The sequence below is a fragment of the Schistocerca piceifrons genome, unplaced genomic scaffold (genome assembly GCF_021461385.2).
Source record: "Schistocerca piceifrons isolate TAMUIC-IGC-003096 unplaced genomic scaffold, iqSchPice1.1 HiC_scaffold_2521, whole genome shotgun sequence".
Classification (NCBI taxonomy): Eukaryota; Metazoa; Arthropoda; class Insecta; order Orthoptera; family Acrididae; genus Schistocerca; species Schistocerca piceifrons.
Window position 1 is genome coordinate 2,047,428 of NW_025728467.1, and position 12,838 is coordinate 2,060,265.

The following is a 12,838-nucleotide window of genomic DNA, read 5'->3' on the forward strand; positions in this document are numbered from 1 at the left end:
AATAATGTGAGGAGTAAGAGGGGGGAGAAGGAGATGCGTAGAAAAAAAAGGGGGGGGGGAGGAATCTGAGATAGACGGAGATAGGTGCAGAGAAAGTGGACACAGAAGTGGAGGAGGAGTGGACTAACAGAACACTAGAATAAAAACATAGCCAGGCATTGCGAGGCATTCAGTTTGTATGATTAAAATTCGCTATCATTGGCGTATCTTGTTTTGTTTGATCTTCAGTATATTAATATTGGACTGCATGCTAAACAGACTACAGACACATATGCACTGCACATGTGATTCCTATAAGGAACAATATTCACAGATGCAACGTTGCTCTTTTCCATGTCAGTAATCTTTCAGTTGGCCTATCCTGCTAACATTAATCATATCACGTAACATAATATCTAATGCTGCCTTACAGTTGGCTGACCATGCCCGGATATTTTAACTAGCAATTCAATACAAGTGAATAATAATCTCACTGTGTGTACTAGAAGAAAAGTGATATTTATAATTGGTTGGTTCAAATGGCTCTGAGCACTATGGGACTTAACATCTGTGGTCATCAGTCCCCTAGAAGTTAGAACTACTTAAACCTAACTAACCTAACGACATCACACATATCCATGCCCGAGGCAGGATTCGAACCTGCGACCGTAGCAGTCGCGCGGTTCCGGACTGAGCGCCTAGAACCGCTAGACCACCGCGGCCGGCTATATTTATAAATAAGTAAGCTCCGTTCACTACATGTCTGTCTCATACTGCATAGGAGCGATCAAAGCTGGATGAACTGCTTGAATGAATATGGGCCGGTAGAATGTCGCGGGTAAAATGAGAAGACCTGACAGTTTATAGATTTATCTGTAACAACATAGGGGATCTGGTATGTAGAAGTGGTTAACATGTAATGGTTAACATGTAAAGGATATTGGAATATTGAAGGGAGAGCGAGTACAAGTTATTTTCAGGTGAGTGCGTTGTGAGACGTGGATAGCACGGTCTAAGAAGTTCCGCAGAGGAAATCGCCACTGCGGACCCTCGAAACAGCACACCTGTTGGTAGCTAATGCTGCACGTCAGGAACACATCGCTTCTGCTGATCGTTTGACTCACCCCACAGCTCACTAATTTACAAAACTGGTGTGCCTTTTGTGTAGCCAGCTAGAAAAATGAGTCGACACGTGTAATGTCTCAATGTCGTACTTTCACAGGCATTCCTTGAAACAGGGAATTAAATGCTTTACTCCGTGCGATCCTTTAATGGTTTTTAAACTGAAGAAAAACCGGCAGTAACGCATTGTACGTAAATTGAGACACGGACTCATTGTACCTAGTTCATCTGACGCAGTCGCGACTAGTAACGTAACCTCGCTGGCCATTAGAATTGCAACAGCAAGATGATTAGCAATTATCGAGGCCTTACTACTTGTGCGGAACGATTAATTAATTAATTGGAGTGTTTCTGTTGAACTTGTGAGTCAGCATTATTCAAGAAAAGGGACGAAGAGGACAGTTTTGTTACATTCGGGATAACAAGGGTTCACACACTCGTCCGACCATCCTCGTTATGCTCCTCTGTTTGATACCTTACAACGACTGAGGTCAATGCCTGGCGGGGCCCACTGAAGAGGTTCACAGTTCACTCCGTTAACCAACATTGTTCAATTCGTGGTTGTGATATTTCTCCGAAGATATGGTCATCTACTCGACGTTTTAACCTGGTCTTTAACTTTTCTATGAGGAAATGTTGCAGAAATACTGATACATTGATACGTGTATTACGAGACAAGTGTATTACGAGAAAAGGGAAATTAAATGCCCATTGGTAAGCGTTCCTCTGACATAAGAAGATACAATCTTAAGACCACATAACACGAATGATAAAACCAACACTTTTCATCTAGTGGTTACTTTGCGAAATTATTGATGCTGATCGACGACGACACTGTCTGAGAAACGGTGACAACACCTGCACTGAGGGTGAGGGACTGGGGTAGACAAGCAGTGGGGGAGGCTCAAATCCCAAACACCTCGTCAGGGAACCGGTTGCTCTGGACAGCTTCGCTACCTGCTGCACCCTTGTTGGAAACCCCACGATAGGAAACCCCACGTAGCCCCCAGCAGTACCACATTCCTGTCTGGCGCCACCTAACTGCAGTCCCCTCCCATGTCCTTCACGCTGGCGACTTCGAGATTCCAGCAGGAAGTCGAACGTTTTTGTACATCCGCGCTGAAGCAAGCGCTGACTGATGCATACAATACCGAACTATCAGTTTAATTACACATGTTTGCAAAATACTAACGCGAATTCTTTACAGAATAATGAAAATGCTTCTAGAAGTCATCCTTGGGGAAGATTAGTTAGGATTCCTTAGAAATGTATAACAGGCAACCCAATACTGACCCCACGACCAGTCTTAGAAGATAGATTAAGGAAAGACAAACCTATGTTTATAATATTTGTAGAGGTATGAAAAACTTACAGAAAAGCTGGCTGGAACACTCTCTTGGAAAATTTCGAGGTAACGGGAGTAAAATAAAGGGACTGAAAGGTTACTGAAAACTTGTACAAAAGCCAAGACGGCGGTTATAAGAGTCGAGGGGCGGGAATGGGAAACAGTGGCTGAGAAGGCGGTGAGAGAGAGTTGTAGCTTATCCCCGATGTTATTCAGTCTGTACACTGAGCAGGCAGTATAGAAAACTAAAGAAAATTTTCCAGTAGGAAATAATGTACCGATATTTCAACTGCGTGACTCGCAGTCTTCTTCAGGTGCTGCCTGGTACTGATTCCAGTGTGGCACGAGTCCGGTATTTATGACTGTGTTGTGCTAGTCGCTCTCTCTGCGGCCCGCCCCGCGTCATGCACCGACCAATAGCAGCGGCTGTAGTGCTCTCCTCTGGCCGCGGCACTTCCGAACGCTGTGGTCAATACCCGTTGTCAATCTCGTTGTTGCAGTTCCGAACGACGTCCAAGTCGTGCTAGACACTTTATCTTCCGGTTGTCGTCACCTGTGATCTTCTGTAACCGTTGCGTGCCGTGTCAGGCGTTCCGCGCGAGGTCCGTGCCCAGCAGGGGCGGCTGCAGTGTTGTTTTCAGGCCGCTGTTGCTCAAACTGTCGCTCGAGACCCGGTAGAGCGTCCTCAGGTATTGATCTGTTGTCTGAGGTACCATTCCGTGTGCGTCCTATGCTATATGCACCGAACAGTTTTCTCTAATTCCGTCTTCATATTTGTTTCCCATGGGGTATTCCTGTTGTTCCCGTTGAGACTTCAGGAGACCGAGTCCCGAATTCGAGGCAGAACTCAACTGGAAACTGGTGTCGCGGTTAATAATACTCTCCGTGACCTTGTTGTCAATAGATTCTTTGCTAATGCTGCCCCAATATCTCGATGTATGTGTTAGAATCTTGGCATCGTTATAGTTCACAGATTGATTGAATTTTAAACAGTGCACGACAATCACTGTCTTGGTTGCCTGTGTCAGTATAGTGTGCCATTGATATTCTTTGCACCTATGGCAACGGTATTAGTCGTCTGGCCGAAATATTCCATCCCACATTCAAAATGTATGTGGTAACAGCCTGGTTTCCGCAGATCCAGGTAAACCTTCACACTCCCTGGCAGAGCCTTAAGCTTGGTAGGTGGATGGAACACGCTCTTGATGTTATGTTCGAGGAAAATTCTACTGATTTTTGCACATATCGGCCCGACATATGGCAAATATCCAACTTTCTTCATCTCATCTTTTACCTCTTAACGAACCTCTGATGGGTAAACAGACCGCGGTGCCTTTTGAACATATCTAGAAGAGTATCCGTTTTTCTAGAACACGGATTACAAGTGTTCTATCTCCGTCGCCAAATTATTCGTATATGTTCAACCAGTTCTATTTTTCTATGTCGGATAGTGACAACTGCTGGCGTGCAGTTACAAGTCGGAGTGTGTTTGGAGTAGGCCTACGCACTGTGACTGAAGATACCATCTGCCTTTTTCTTGACTCGTACACCTACGAATGGAATAGCCCATCCATCCCCAGTTCCATGATAAATTTAATGTTAGGATGGCGTGAGTTTAGGAGGTCCAAGAAAACGTGGAGATTTTCCCTCCCGTGATGCCATATAACAAAGGCGTCTTGCATGTACCTAAAAAGCATTGCAGTTGATCTGGGGCCGATGTAAGTGCATCTTCAAATCTCCCCATAAGGAGATTGGTCATCATCGGTGAGAGAAGGCTACCTATTACCACCCCTTTCATTTGCACGTACAATTCATCCCCGTATATGAAGTAAATATGTGTCTCAATAAGTCAAGCAGAGAACCGTTGAACTTTTCCCTATCAGATCAAATGAATCATTCAGTGCTACGCGGGTGAACAGGGGCACCGTGTCGAAACTGACCGTGATGTCAGATACCTTGACCTGTAACTGCCTCAGCCGTTATAGGAAATCCTCTGAGTTACGAATGTGACGGGCACACTCTCCCACATATGGGGAGAGCATCCTCTGGAGGTGTTGAGCAGTGAGGTAGGTGGCTGCGCCCGTGTTGCTGACTACTGCACGTAGAGGAACGCCTGTTTTTTAAACCTTAGGCAGACCATAAGGTCTTGGCGTCACTGGCGCTTTTGCTCTTAGTTGCTTAACGATCTTTTCTGGAAGGCCGATGTCCTTTAGAAGAGCCAGGACTTCTTATCCACCTTGTCTTGTGAAGTTGCTGTCCACTGGTCTTTATACCGGGTCGTCCAGAAGTTGTCGCACCTTACTGTCATAATCTGCCTTCTGTAGGACGACGGTAGCATTCCCCTTCATCTGCTGGTAACACCACAACGCTATCATCTTCCCTGAGGTGTTTAAGGGAAAACATCCCATCTCCAGAAATGTTTCGTGAGCGCTCTGCGAATCTCCCCTCGCACTTCTTCAGCATCATTGGCAGTAAATTTCAGGGCCACCTGCTCCATTGCACTAACGAACGCCGCCGCAGAAACATTTACGGGGGTAACTCAGAAATTAAGACCCTTGCTGAGCACATTCAATGTGGTTGCGTCGAATCCCTTCTCACTCAGGCTGACGACCGTGCGAGCGTCCTCGTTCGGCTGCGCCTTGTTATTAAGAGTTCAAACTTGGCTAGTTGACAGGACGCTGATTTCTTCCTTGTGTACTCTGCTAGTGACCAAAAGATGGCATCAACTCGGCCCGTCTGGTTAGAGGGTTTGGAATAAAATAGTGTAGAGACAGTGACACTCTGGACGTCACATCAAGTCGGTCACACATGTCACGTACTCTCTCCTTGACCAATGCTAATCTCGCTCGATGGTTAATTCTGTTGATCAGTCTAGAAATGACGTTATGTTTAATTTTAGCAAACACTGGAACCACGTGCTCTTCTCGGTGTCTAGGCCGGAAACAGAGAGAACAGAGCTTTTTCACGTTCCCTTGTCAAAACTGATCCAGCGTTCTAATTATGACATAGAGGGGGCTCTAATCTCTCTGATTTTATCCTCATGGTCTCTTCGCGAGATATACGTAGGAGGGAGCAATATACTGCTTGACCCCTCGGTGAACGTATGTTCTCGAAACTTCAGCAAAAGCCCGTACCGAGCTACTGAGCGTATCTCCTGCAGAGTCTTCCACTGGAGTTTATCTATCACCTCCGTAACGCTTTCGCGATTACTAAATGATCCTGTAACGAAGCGCGCAACTCTCCGTTGGATCCTCTCTATCTCTTCTATCAACCGTATTGATACAGATCCCACACTGCTGAGCAGTATTCAAGCAGTGGGCGAACAAGCGAACTGTAACCTACTTCCTTTGTTTTCGGATTGCATTTCCTCAGGATTCTTCCAATGAATCTCAGTCTGGCATCTGCTTTAGCGACGATCAACTTTGTATTATCATTCCATTTTAAATCACTCCTAATGCGTACTCCCAGATAATTTATGGAATTAACTGCTTCCAGTTGCTGACCTGCTATATTGTAGCTAAGTGATATCGGATCTTTCTTTCTATGTATTAGCAGCACATTACACTTGTCTGCACTGAGATTCAATTGCCATTCCCTGCACCATGCGTCAGTTCGCTGCAGATCCTCCTGCATTTCAGTACAATTTTCCATTGTTACAATCTCTTGATATACCACAGCATCATCCGCAAAAAGCCTCAGTGAACTTCCGATGTCATCCACAAAGTCATTTATGTAGATTGTGAATAGCAACGGTCCTACGACACTCCCTTGCGACACACCGGAAATCACTCTTACTTCGGAAGACTTCTCTCCATTGAGAATGACATGCTGCGTTCTGTTATGTAGGAACTCTTCAATCCAATCACACAATTGGTCTGACAGTCCATATGCTCTTACTTTGTTCATTAAACGACTGTGGGGAACTGTGTCGAACGCCTTGCGGAAGTCAAGAAACACGGCATCTACATGGGAACCCGTGTCTATGGCCCTCTGAGTCTCGTGGACGAATAGCGCGAGCTGGTTTCACACGATCGTCTTTTTCGAAACCCATGTTGATTCCTACAGAGTAGATTTCTAGTTTCCAGAAAAGTCATTGTACTCGAACATAATACGTGTTCCAAAATTCTACAACTGATCGACGTTAGAGATATGGGTCTATAGTTCTGCACATCTGTTCGACGTTCCTTCTTGAAAACGAGGATGACCTGTGCCCTTTTCCAATCCTTTGGAACGTTACGCTCTACTAGAGACATACCGTACACGCTGCAAGAAGGGGGGCAAGTTCCTTCGCGTACTCTGTGTGAAATCGAACTGGTATCCCATGAGGTCCAGCGGCCTTTCCTCTTTTGAGCAATTTTAATTGTTTCTCTGTCCCTCTGTCGTCTATTTCGATATCTACCATTTGTCATCTGTGCGACAATCTAGAGAAGGAACTACAGTGCAATCTTCCTCTGTGAAACAGCTTTGGAAATAGGAATTCAGTATTTCAGCCGTTAGTCTGTCATCCTCTGTTTCAGTACCATTTTGGTCACAGAGTGTCTGGACATTTTGTTTTGATCCACCTACCGCTTTGACATACGACCAAAATTTCTTAGGATTTTCTGCCAAGTCAGTACATAGAACTTTACTTCCGAATTCATTGAACGCCTCTCGCATGGCCCTCCTCACATTACATTTCGCTTCGCGTAATTTTTGTTTCTCTGCAAGGCGTTGGCTATGTTTATGTTTGCTGTGAAGTTGCCTTTGCTTCCGCAGCAGTTTTCTAACTCGGTTGTTGTACCACGGTGGCTCTTTTCAATCTCTTACGATCTTGCTTGACACATACTCATCTAACGCATATTTTACGATGGTTTAGAACTTTGTCCACTGATCCTCAACACTATCTGTACTTGAGGCAAAACTTTTGTGTTGAGCCGTCAGGTTCACTGAAATCTGCTTTTTGTCACTTTTGCTAAACAGAAAAATCTTCCTATCTTTTTTAATATTTCTATTTATGGCTGAAATCATCGATGCAGTAACCGCTTTATGATCGCTGATTCCTGTTCTGCGTTAACTGTTTCAAATAGTTCGGGTCTGTTTGTCACCAGAAGGTCTAATATGTTATCGCCACGAGTCGGTTCTCTGTTTAACTGCTCAAGGTAGTATTCAGATAAAGCACTTTAAAAAATTTCACTGGATTCTTTGTCCCTACCACCCGTTATGAACGTTTGAGTCTCCCAGTCTATATCTGGCAAATTAAAATCTCCACCCAGAACTATAACATGGTGGGGAAATCTACTCGAAATATTTTCCAAATTATCCTTCAGGTGCTCAGCCACAACAGCTGCTGAGTCAGGGGGCCTATAGAGACATCCAATTACCATGTCTGAGCCTGCTTTAACCATGACCTTCACCCAAATTATCTCACATTTCGGATCTCCGTCAATTCCCTTCGATACAATTGCACCTCTTATCGCTATAAACACGTCTCCACTTTCATTGTCCTGCCTGTCTCTGTGGTATACATTCCAATCTGAGTTTAGAATTTCGTTACTGTTTACATCTGGTTCAGCCAACTTTCTGTCCTTAGTACTATGTGGGCATTGTGACCGTTTATTAATGACAGCAGTTCTGGGACCTTTCTATAGACGCTCCTGCAGTTTACTATTAGCATATTAATATTGTTATTCCCTGTTGCATTTTGCCTACTCCTACCTTGCCGCGTCTCAGGAGGCGTCTTGTCGGGCCTAGGGAGGGAATTCTCTAACCTTAAAAATCCACATGTGCACTCCACACGTACTCCGCTACCATTGTAGCCGCTTCCTGCGTGTAGTGAACGCCTGACCTATACAGGGGGACCCTACATTTGTCCACCCGATAGCGGAGGTCGAGAAATTTGCACCTCAGATCTCCGCAGAATCGTCTGAGCCTCTAGTTTAAGCCTTCTACTCGGCTCCAAACCAGAGGACCGCGATCGGTTCTGGGAACGATACTACAAATAGTTAGCTCAGATTCCACACCGCGAGCGAGGCTTTCCGCCTTCACCAACTCCGCCAACCGCCTGTACGAACTGAGGATGACCTCTGAACCCAGACAGCAGGAGTCATTGGTGCCGACATGAGCAACAATTTGCAGTCGGGTGCACCCAGTGCTCTCTATCGCCGCCGGCAGGGCCTCCTCCACATCTCGGATGAGACCCCCCGGCAAGCAGACAGAGTGAACACTGGCCTTCTTCCCCGACCTTTCCGCTGTTTCCTTATGGGGCTCTTTCACCCGCCTAACGTTGGAGCTCCCAATAACTAGTAAACCCCTCCCCCCGTGTGCCTGCTCGGACCTTGCTGAAGGAGCGGCCACATGTCCACTCACAGGCAGAGCGGGAGATGCCACACGGCCAGCCTCCACATTGACCCTAGCCGCCTCGTGCGCCGCGAACGCCGCTGAACCCGCGACTCCCCTCTGGGAGAGGGTGGCCCAACGGCGCCCGGTACCCGCGAAGATGTCACGACAGCAGGGACAGTGGGTGAAGCATGTAACACCTGGGGTGTACATGCGACGCACCAGACTCCCCACTGCCGCCACAGTCCGAGGCAGCAGCCTGAAGACGGCTGACCGCGGCCATCAACACGTTCAGCTGTTCGCCAACAGTGGCCAGCTCCTCCTGCGTCCGTACACAGCAGTCACACATCCTATCCATTGTAAGAACTCAATTTACTGTAGAGAGTTAATCAACTTTTAACTAGACTGCTAATTCACCAAAGGCGGCTGATAGTTGACTAAACTGTGGTTGCTAGACACTTCTTGTAGAAAACAATGAAAATAGCACTACCTCTCTCTGGACTGTATTGAAAACAAACACTAGCACTACTGGCACTATGGTTGACTAAAGGGACTCTCTCTCACTGTATTCAAAACAAACACGAAATCTATGGAACACTATTACTAGCACTCGACAATTAAAGCAAAAACACACGGAAGAAGAAGTGACAAGTAAGAAAAATACAGTTAATAAATTAACGTAGCTCGCTGCACAGTAGACGTGACGCAGACCTGCTGCTGTAGGGATAACGTCGTGGAACGTTTGAGGGTGAGGGTCTAAATTAGGACCCTCACTTTCAAACTTTCGTTGTATACATCTACATCTTGATGGATACTCTGCAGACCACACTTAAATCCCTTGCAGAGGGTTCATCGAATCACCTTTACAATAATCCTCTGTTATTCCACTCTCGACCAATGCGCAGAAAAAACGAACACATATACCTTTCCGTGCGAACTCTAATTTTCCTTATTTTATCGACATGATCTTTTCTCCCCATGTATGTCGGCGTCAACAAAATATTTTTTGCACTCGGAGGAGCAAACTGGTGACTGAAATGTCGTGATAAGGTCCCGCCGCAACGAAAAACGCTTGTGATTTAATGATGCGCACCCCAAATCTCGTATCATGTCCGTGAGACTCCACCCCCTATATAGGGAAGGATAGGGAAGGAAATCGTCCGTGCCCTTTCAAAGGAAACATCCCGGCATTTTCCAGAAACGATTGAGGGAAATTACAGAAAATATACACTCCTGGAAATGGAAAAAAGAACACATTGACACCGGTGTGTCAGACCCACCATACTTGCTCCGGACACTGCGAGAGGGCTGTACAAGCAATGATCACACGCACGGCACAGCGGACACACCAGGAACCGCGGTGTTGGCCGTCGAATGGCGCTAGCTGCGCAGCATTTGTGCACCGCCGCCGTCAGTGTCAGCCAGTTTGCCGTGGCATACGGAGCTCCATCGCAGTCTTTAACACTGGTAGCATGCCGCGACAGCGTGGACGTGAACCGTATGTGCAGTTGACGGACTTTGAGCGAGGGCGTATAGTGGGCATGCGGGAGGCCGGGTGGACGTACCGCCGAATTGCTCAACACGTGGGGCGTGAGGTCTCCACAGTACATCGATGTTGTCGCCAGTGGTCGGCGGAAGGTGCACGTGCCCGTCGACCTGGGACCGGACCGCAGCAACGCACAGATGCACGCCAAGACCGTAGGATCCTACGCAGTGCCGTAGGGGACCGCACCGCCACTTCCCGGCAAATTAGGGACACTGTTGCTCCTGGGGTATCGGCGAGGACCATTCGCAACCGTCTCCATGAAGCTGGGCTACGGTCCCGCACACCGTTAGGCCGTCTTCCGCTCACGCCCCAACATCGTGCAGCCCGCCTCCAGTGGTGTCGCGACAGGCGTGAATGGAGGGACGAATGGAGACGTGTCGTCTTCAGCGATGAGAGTCGCTTCTGCCTTGGTGCCAATGATGGTCGTATGCGTGTTTGGCGCCGTGCAGGTGAGCGCCACAATCAGGACTGCATACGACCGAGGCACACAGGGCCAACACCCGGCATCATGGTGTGGGGAGCGATCTCCTACACTGGCCGTACACCACTGGTGATTGTCGAGGGGACACTGAATAGTGCACGGTACATCCAAACCGTCATCGAACCCATCGTTCTACCATTCCTAGACCGGCAAGGGAACTTGCTGTTCCAACAGGACAATGCACGTCCGCATGTATCCCGTGCCACCCAACGTGCTCTAGAAGGTGTAAGTCAACTACCCTGGCCAGCAAGATCTCCGGATCTGTCCCCCATTGAGCATGTTTGGGACTGGATGAAGCGTCGTCTCACGCGGTCTGCACGTCGAGCACGAACGCTGGTCCAGCTGAGGCGCCAGGTGGAAATGGCATGGCAAGCCGTTCCACAGGAATACATCCAGCATCTCTGCGATCGCCTCCATGGGAGAATAGCAGCCTGCATTGCTGCGAAAGGTGGATATACACTGTACTAGTGCCGACATTGTGCATGCTCTGTTGCCTGTGTCTATGTGCCTGTGGTTCTGTCAGTGTGATCATGTGATGTATCTGACCCCAGGAATGTGTCAATAAAGTTTCCCCTTCCTGGGACAATGAATTCACGGTGTTCTTATTTCAATTTCCAGGAGTGTAAATATGGCCGAACGCGAGTTTGAACTGTCGTCCTCCCGAATGTGAGTCCAGTGTGTTAACCACTGCGCAATCTCTTTCGGTCTACTACGAACTGTGACTTCTCTGACAGTAAATCACGTATCCACCTGCATAAGTGAGGCCATATCAAGTAAGCACGCGATTTGATTACAAGCCACTTGTGAAGTATGGTGTCAAAAGCCTTCTGGAAATCAAGAAATACAGAATCAATATGAAATCCTTTGTAGATACCACTCAACACATCTTTGAGTATACAGCTACTTCTGTTTCATAAGAACGATGTTTTTTAAATCTTCGAGGTAAAAGTTTGATCACAATATACGTTCCAAAATCCGACTGCATATCGGAGTTAATGCTAGGGTTCTGTAATTTAGTGGATTACTCCTGTTGCCTTTCTTGAGTATTAGTGCGACCTGTGAAATTTTCCTGTCCTTGTGTACGGATCTTTCAACGAGCGAGCTGTTGTTTATATTGTTAATTGTGAAGCTATTGCATCAGCGTACTGTCATAGGAACTTAATTCGCATATATTCCGTACCGGAAAACTTGTTTTTATTAAATGATTTGAGTTGCTTCACTACTCCGAGGACATTTAATGCAAAGTTATTCTTGTTAGCAGCTGTTCTTGATTCAAATTATGAAATATTTAACCTGTCTTCTTTGTTGAAGAAATTTCGGAAGGCTTTGTTTAGCAAATCTGCAATGGTAGTACTGTCGTCGATAGTATTTCCTTTGTTATCGCTCAAGAAAGCGCTGATTGTGTCTTCTCCCTAGATATTTAACATACGAGCAAAATCCCTTTGGATTTTCGACCAGGTTTCAAGACAAAGGTCATTTATGGTAACTAATAAAAGCATTTCATGTTGATATGCACACTAAATTTCGAGCTTTTGCAAAAGATCGGCAATTTTGGGTGTTTTGCGTCCGTTTAAGTTTGGTATGCTTTTTCGTTATTTCTGCAGCGGTGTTATGATCTGGTTTGTGTAGCCGTTTTTTAATTTGTTTGGTATAAATCTTTCAATTGCTATCGATAGTATTTGTTTGAATTCAAGCTACATCAGTTCTACACTTACATTGTTAATTAAGCAGGAATGGAAATTGTCTCTCAGGAAACAGTGAAGCGAATTTTTTTAATCTGTTTTTTTGAATAGAAGTATTTTTAGTGGATTTTAGAGTTACAGTACTTAGGCTCGCTATGACAACCCTGTGTTCACTAATTGCTGTATCGGTTTTGATGCTCGTTACTGGCTCAGGATAATTTGCTGATAAGAGATCAACAGTGTTTTTACAATCATTTAGGATTCTAATAGGTTGGTCAACTAATTACTTGAAATAATCTTCAGAGAATGCGTTTAGCACAATTTCGCATGATGTTTCATGGGTACCTTCGGATTTAAACACGTATTTT